The sequence below is a fragment of the Phyllostomus discolor genome, chromosome 6 (genome assembly GCF_004126475.2).
Source record: "Phyllostomus discolor isolate MPI-MPIP mPhyDis1 chromosome 6, mPhyDis1.pri.v3, whole genome shotgun sequence".
NCBI classification, from domain to species: domain Eukaryota; kingdom Metazoa; phylum Chordata; class Mammalia; order Chiroptera; family Phyllostomidae; genus Phyllostomus; species Phyllostomus discolor.
In genome coordinates, this window is record NC_040908.2 from 88197132 (window position 1) to 88205293 (window position 8162).

The window sequence follows — 8162 nt, forward strand, 5'->3', positions numbered from 1 at the left end:
CTTCAGTGTTCTGCAGTTTTCTGAGTACAAATATTATCTCCTTGGTTAAGTTTATTGCTAGGTACTTTATTTTTCTTGTTGCTATAGTATATGGGATTTTTTCCCTAGTTTCTGTTTCTGATATTTCATTATTGGTGTACAAGACTGCCTTTGATTTCTGAATATTGACTTTGTATCCTGCTGTTTTGCCAAATTCACTTATTAGGTTGAGTAGTTTTTTGGTGGAATCCATAAGATTTTCTATATACACTATCATGTCATTTGTAAACAATGACAGTTTTACTTCCTCCTTTCCAATTTGGATGCCTTTTATTTCTTTTTCTTGTTTGATCACTGTGGCTAGAACTTTCAATAATATGTTGAATATAAGTGGTAAAAGCGGGCCCCCTTGTTTTGTTCCTGATCTTTGGGAGAAAGCTGTTAGTTTGTCCTCATTGAGTATGATGTTGGCTGGTGACCCTTTGATTTGCAAGCCAGCATTCAATCCACTGAGACACAACAGCCAGGGCCACACTTTATCCTTGTATTATTATTTATCGTATTCTTTCCTCTTTTTTTCACATTTTTTATTGTTGTTCAAGTACAGTTGTCTCCAATTTCCTTCACCACTTCCCCTGACCCCAGCCATCCCCACTTCCCACCCTTGATCTTACTCCCTTTAAATTTTTTGCAATAATTTGAAAAGGATAAAAGTTATCTGTTCACTAAATGTTTGGTAAAATTCCCCTGTGAAATCATTCCCCTGTGGTCCAGGGTTTTATGTGTCAGGAGTTTTTTGATTATTGCTTCAATTAGTAGCTGTTATTGGCCTATTCGGGCTTTCTGTTTCTTCTTCATTCAGTTTTGGAAGATTAAATGTTTTTAGAAACTTGTCCATTTTACCCAGGTTGTCGAATTTCTTGGCATATAGTTGTTTGTAGTAATTTCTGACAATCCTTTGTGTTTCTGTGGCATCAGTTGTAACTTCTTCTCTTTTGTTTCTGGTTTTATTTATTTGGGTCCTCTCTCTTGTTTTCTTGATGAGTCTAGTTAAAGGCTTGTCGATTTTGTTTATCTTTTCAGAGAAACAGCTCCTGGATTTATTTATCCTTTCAATTATTCCTTTAGTCTCGATATCATTTAATTCTCTGATGTTGATTCTTTCTTTCCTTCTACTTGCTCTGGCTTTTGTCTGTTGTTTTTCCTCTAGTTCTTGTAGATGTAATGTTAGGTTGTTTTTTGAAATTTTTGTATCTTTTTTAGGTAGGCTTGTATTGCCATAAACTTCCTTCTCAGGACTGCCTTTGCTGTGTCCCACAGGTTTTGGGCTGTTGTGTATTTATTTTCATTTGTTTCTAGGAACTTTTTTATTTCTGTTTTCATCTCATTGTCAACCTATTCATCATTTAATAGCATGGTATTCAGTCTCCATGAGTTTGAACGTTGTTGAGTTTTTTCCTTGAGGTTGGTTTCTAGTTTCAAGCTGTTGTGATCTGAGAAAATGCTTGATATAATTTCAATTTTCTTGATTTTTTGAGGCATGTTTTGTGTCTTATCATGAGGTCTATTTATGAAAATATTCCATGTGCATTTGAAAAGAATGTGCCATATTTTTGAACCATAAGATGCACCTAGGTTTTAGAGGAAGAAAATAGGAAAAAAATTTTGAAGCAAAAAATGTGGTAAACTATTTAATAACATAAATAACATAATATTTCACCAATGTAAATTAAACAGAACTCAACAACAGCATTAACAACCATTATTCCTCCCAAACTTGGGCGGGGGAGTGCGTCTTATAGTCCTAAAATATGGTATATTTTGCTTCTTTGGGGTGAGAGGTTCTGTATATATCAGTTAAGTCCATTTGATCTAGAGTGTTGGTCAGTGTCACAATACCCTTGTTGATTTTTTGTTTACAAGATCTATCCATTGTTGATAGTAAGGGGTGTTAGAATCCCTTACTATAAGTGTGTTGCTGTCTATATGTTTCTTGGAGTCCTCTGAGATTTTCCTTATATCTTTGGGTGCTCCTATGTTGGGTGCATCTATGTTTATAATGGTTATATATTCCTGATGGATTCTCCCCTTGATTATTATGAAGTATCTTTCTCTGTCTCTTTTTATGGCCTTTGTTTTGAAATCTATTTTATGTGCACTAAGTATTACCACACTGGCTTTTTTTCATGTCCATTTACTTGGAATGTTTTTTTCTATCCCTCCACTTTTAGTCTGTGTAGATCTTTTGTTCTGAGGTGAGCTACCTGTAAACAGTATACATGCAGGTCATGTTTTTTTTTTTATCCATTCAGCTACCCTATGTCTTTTGATTGGAGCATTTAAACCATTTACAATGAACAGTATTAATAGGTACGTATTCATTATTTTTTTACCACTTTGTACCTGTGCTCCTCTCTCTCTCTGCTTCTCTCTCAGTTTTTACTCATTTTCTTAAAGTACTCCCTTTCTCATGTTTTGCAAAGCTGGTTTGGTGGATTCGTATTCTTTTAGCCTTCTTTTGTCTAAGAAAATTCTTATTTCACTTTCTATTTTAAATGAGAGGCTTGCTGGATACAGTAGTCTTGGTTGCAGGCCTTTGCTTTTCATTACTTGGAATATGTATTGCCCTCCTTTCTGGCTTGTAGTGTTTCTGTTGAGAAATCCACTGATAGCTTTATCGGAGCTCCTTTGTATGTTACTATCTGTTTGTCCCTTGATGCCTTTAAGATTCTCTCTTTGTCTTTGAACTTTGCCATTTTAATTATGATGTGTCTTAGAGTGGGCCTCTTTGGGATCTTGACTGGGATCCTCTGTGCCCCCTGGACTTGCATGACTTTTTCTCTCATCAAGTTAGGGAAGGTTTCTGTTATTTTTTCAAACAGGTTTTTTGAACCTCTTCTTCTTCTCCTCTTCTCCTAGTATCCTCTTCTACTCCTTCTAGTATCCCTATTACATGGATATTGTTATGGTTCATGTTGTCCTGAAGGTCCTTTAATCTCTTTTGCTCTTTTTGAGTCTTTTTCCTTTTCTTGATCTTTCCAGGAATTTTTTTCTATCTTGTCCTCCAGCTTGCCGATTCGATCCTCTGCTTCATCCAACCATCTTTTAATTCCATCTACTGTGTCTTTCATTTCAGATATTGTATTGTTCACTTCCTCCAGGATATTATTGATAGTTTCTATATCCATTTTAATGCTGGTGTATTTTACAGTAAGTTCCTTGTAGCTTCCCTGGAGTTCTTTGTAGTTCTCACTGAGCTCCTTGAGAATCCTTATAACAATTACTTTGAACTTGATGTCTGATAGTTTGCTTGCATAAATTTTGTTTAATTATCTCTCTGAGGATTCCTCTTTTCCTTTCAGTTTTGGGTTGTTCCTTCATCTCCCCATTTTAGGTGACTCCTCTTGTTTGTTTCTGCATATTAGATTGATCTGCTTTGACTCCCTGTCTTCATGGTATAACCTTCTGTGGTAGGAGACCTGTGGGACCCAGTGGTGCAGTCTCCTTGATCTCCTGAACTTGATGCTCTTAGAATGCCCTTTGTGCCATTTATGTGGGCTCTCTGGTTGTAATTGGCTTTTGGTTGTTTTTGTGTCATTCCTTGGTGGGCCCTTCCTTCTGGTAGGCTGACAGTCATTCTGCCCACCATGTCTTGTATACTGTTGTACAGGTGCTGCCAGAACAAAATGAAACAGCCCAGGAAACAAACTCACACCTGCAAAAATGGCCACTACCTTCACCCACACTATCAAGAGCAAATGAGCCAAAATTAGTAAAGGCGTAAAGAGATTAAGACTACTATAAGAAAGTAAAAAAAAATGAGATGACTAAGTGCAAGAAAAGTGATTTTGTGATGGGAGAGGGAGAATGAATAATAAGAGTAGGAATAGAGACAAGGTGAAGAGAAAAAGAAAATAAAATTTACATCATAAGTAGAATTCTAGCCAAGATGGAGGCATAGGTAGAAACACTTCGCTTCCTTGCACAACCAAAAAAAGAATAACAACCAATTTAAAAACAATAAACAACCAGAAGTTCCAGAAAATCAACCTGCATGAAACTCCAACAACCAAGGAGTTAAAGAAACATTCATCCAGATTGGTAGGAGGGCTGGAGATGGGCAGATGGGTGGAGAGGATGCCCAGCAAGTCAGTGGACTATGAAGGGGAAGTGTGGCTGGCTGACTGGGAAACTAAAGACTCAAAGCCTTTAGCTGTAAAATCCTGTGGAGGTTGTGGAGGTGGCAGAAACTCCCAGTCACACAGGAGAGTTCCTTGGAACATGGGGCTAGAGTAGAGGAACCCAGCAGCATTTTTCCTTCTCTGACCCCTATACCACAGACAGTGACACAATGAAGCAAAGAGGGTTCTTCCACCTTGGTGAATACCTAAGGCTCCACCCTCTTACAACAGGTGCTTGGAGACAAAGAAATATGGCCCAAATGAAACAACAGATGAAATCTCTGAAAAAAGAACTAAACAACGAGGAGACAGATAACCTATCAGATGCAGGGTTCAAAACACTGGTAATCAGGATGCTCACAGAATTGATTGAGCTCGGTCTCAAAATGAAGTAAGAAATGAAGCCTCTACAAAGTGAAATAAAGGAAAATATACAGGAACCAGCAGTGAAGGGAAGAAAACTGGGACTTAAATCAACAATTTGGAACAAAAGAAGAAGTAAATATCTACCCTAACAGAATGAAGAGACAAGAATGCAAAAAAAAAAAAAAATAATGAGGAGAGGCTTAGGAACCTCTAGGACAACTTTAAATGTTCCAACATCTGAATCAAGGGGGTGCCATAAGAAGAAAAACAACAGCAAGAAATTGAAAAACTTATTTGAAAAAATAATAAAGGAAAACTTCCCCAATCCGGCGAAGGAAATAGACTTCCAGAGAGTCCCAAAGAAATTGGACCCAAGGAGGAACACACCAACGCGCATCATAATTAAGTTACCCAGATTAAAGATAAGGAGAGAATCTTAAAAGTAGCAAGAGGAAAGGAGAGAGTTACCTACAAAGGAGTTCCTGTAAGACAATCAGTTGATTTCTCAAAAGAAACCTTACAGGCAACAAAGGGCTGGAAAGATGTATTTGAAGCCATGAAAGGCAATGACTACATCCAATATTACTCTATCCAGCAAAGCTATCATTTAGAATGGAAGGGCAGATAAAGTGCTTCTCAGATAAGGTCAAGTTAAAGAAGTTCATCATTACCAAGTCCTTGTTATATGAAATGTTAAAGAGATGTATTTAAGAACCAGAAGAATGTAAAAAACTATGAACAGTAAAATGACAACAAACTCACAACTATCAATGACTGACAAAAAACAAAAACAGAAACAAAAGCTAGGCAAACAGGAACAGAATCACAGAAATGGAGATCACACAGAGGCTTATCAGAGGGGAGGGGGAAGGGAGCATACAGGGAATAAGAAGCATAATGGGTAGGCATAAAATGGACAGGGTGAAGTTAAGAATAGTATAGGAAACAGAGGAGCCAAAGACCTTACCTGTACAACCCATGGACATGAACTAAGGGGGGTGGAATGCTGGAGGGTAGCAGGAAGCAGGACAGAGGGGCAATAAAGGGAAGAAAAAAATTGCAACAAGTGTAAAAGCATAATCATTAAAATATACATAAAACAAGAAAATTACATCATAAATAAAGTGGGATGGCAGACTGGAGTAAGAGAAGGAAAGTGTATAGTACTAGGTTTAAACTGAAATTAAAAATGAAATATATGTGTATATATATATATCTATTGAGAAGAATGAAAACAATAACAACAACAACAAAGAATATATATATATGTATATAATATGAAAGGGACCTAATTGGAGAAAATGATATACCACAGCAATATCAACAGCAAATGAGCTAAGATTTATATAGGTGGGATGGGAATAAAAGGGGGAAAAAGAAAGAAAAGCTTAAGAGATGTTTAAATGAAAGCAAAGTTATTTTGAGATGATAGAAGGAGAAGGAATGCTGAGTGAGGAATGAAAACCAGTCTCCAACAATGAAAAATTAATATTTAAAACAAAAAGAAAGAAAGGGCAGGAGGAAGATGAAGTGGAGGAGAAGGAATGGTAAAATTAGAGATTTGAAATACATATATAGTGACTATCTAGAAATAAGATTGAAGAAATGCAACAACAACCACTTTATCCACAGCCAATAAGCAAAGACTTACAATGGTGGAGAGAGAATATATTTTATGAACAGGGAAAAGAATGTGAGATGACTAATGACAATTACAAATGGTTTTGAGAGGCTGGGGGTAGAAACGATAAGTGTGGAATAGAAACAAGTTGTGGTAAGAGAGAAAGTAGAATTTAAAACAAAACTAAGAGGAAGGAAGAAAGTAAAATGGAATAGGAGGCGGGAAGAGCAAAAGATGAGATTTGAAATAAACTATAATATAAAACCTGGTGACATATTAGGTCCAAACTTGGAGAATATGAAACGAATGTTAAAATGCTATTCAGGAGAGAGAATAGCACCTTGTTGTTCCTGTCTCTATTCTCTCTGCTCTTCTAAGTGTAGTAGATCAGGGCCCAAGGATCTGCGTAGCTCTCAGTGTCTGGCAGAGCTTTTCTTTCTTTCCCCTGTGGAATGTATGCAGCAGGATACTCCTGAGCCTGAACTCGATGATCTGCAGAGCCTGTAATCCCACAGGAGGGGGTTGGGTTTACCCGTGTAGGGGGAATTGTCCAGCTGCAGTAAGTCTGGTTTTCAGCTCCTACATCCCTCCTGAGCCTGCAGCTCTCTGTTCTGTTGTGAATTCTCTACTCTGAACAGCCCCCTGCTCTTGATAGTGCTGGGTCACGTTCTACTGTTCCTTCAGTGTACTCTACCTCTAGTAGCTGCGCCTGTGCATGGGTGTGTGAGCCCCAGGTCCCTGCCAAGTCCAAGTCATGCCTCAGCTCCCTTTTTAAAAGAGTTTCTGTGTAGTTTCCATGCTGTAGCACCAGTCCCTGGGGAGCCTGTTCTCCACATGCCCCTCCTCCCCAAAAATCACACAGTTTCTCATGGTCAGGGCTGGCCACTGTCTCTCAGAGCCTCAGATAGTTTTAGATAAAGTTTCTCTCTAGATCTTTGCTGGATGGCGTTGGGAAGAACCCTGCAGTTGTATCATAACACAGGGTGGTGGCGGAGTGCTGATCCCACTCCCTCTAGGGCTCTTCAGCCTCATGTGTGTCTGCTCCCACAGTGCTGTTTCTGTGGCCTGCACCTGCCAGGTCTTCTCTTTCCACTCTGGGAGCTTGTGGCTGCTGACATGGCCCACCACTACCCCAACTCTCTGCAGCGAGAAGTTCTGGGCTGGGCTGGGCTTGGCAGCTGGCTTCCTTAGAAAGCCCTGGATCCTGGCTCCTGGGTGCCCTGCAGTTGGGCCAGTTCTTGCCCACTGGTGCACTCCCCTCACTCTTATCTGTGTACACGTTCCGTCACAGATGCTGTCACTCACTCTCTGTTCTGTGTTTTGACTTCCAGTCTGGTCTGTGTCCCAGAGCAAGTAGATAGAGCTGCCAGTTTAGCTACTCTGCCACCATCTTGTATCTCTTGTTTTCATTGTTCTGAAGCTTCATTTCCTAATCTTGTATATAGGTAATTATAATATCTACTGGTAAAGGGGGCCTGGTGATGAATAAATAGAATAATATGCATTAAGCATCTTGCACAGTTTCTGGCCCATTGTTCAATTAAAACATAAAAGGAAGAGGTGGGGGTTGGGGGTGAGGTGGGAAGAAAGCTGAAAAGGGAATTTATAGATTGAAAGAAATTTAGAGAACATATCGATCAATTGCAATATATGGAGCTTATATGAGTCCTCATTCATACTACAGGAAAATATATTGGCAAGTTTAAATGCTGGATGGACATTTGATGATATTAAGAAATTATTAATTTTTAGCTGTAATAGTTATATTGCTGTGTTTAAAAAATGAGTTTCTGGTTTTTAGAAATACATACTAAACTAAAATGAACAAAATAAAAAATGCTTGTAAATATTTCCTTGATAAAATAAATGTGGCTATACATTAGTCTTTTAAAAAATGAAGCATATATATATGCATATATATCCACATATATATATAAATTTGGCAATTTGACAAAGAAATAAAATCTGTGAAAGTCATGATCTGATAGATTCTGTACAACCAGAACAAAAGAAAT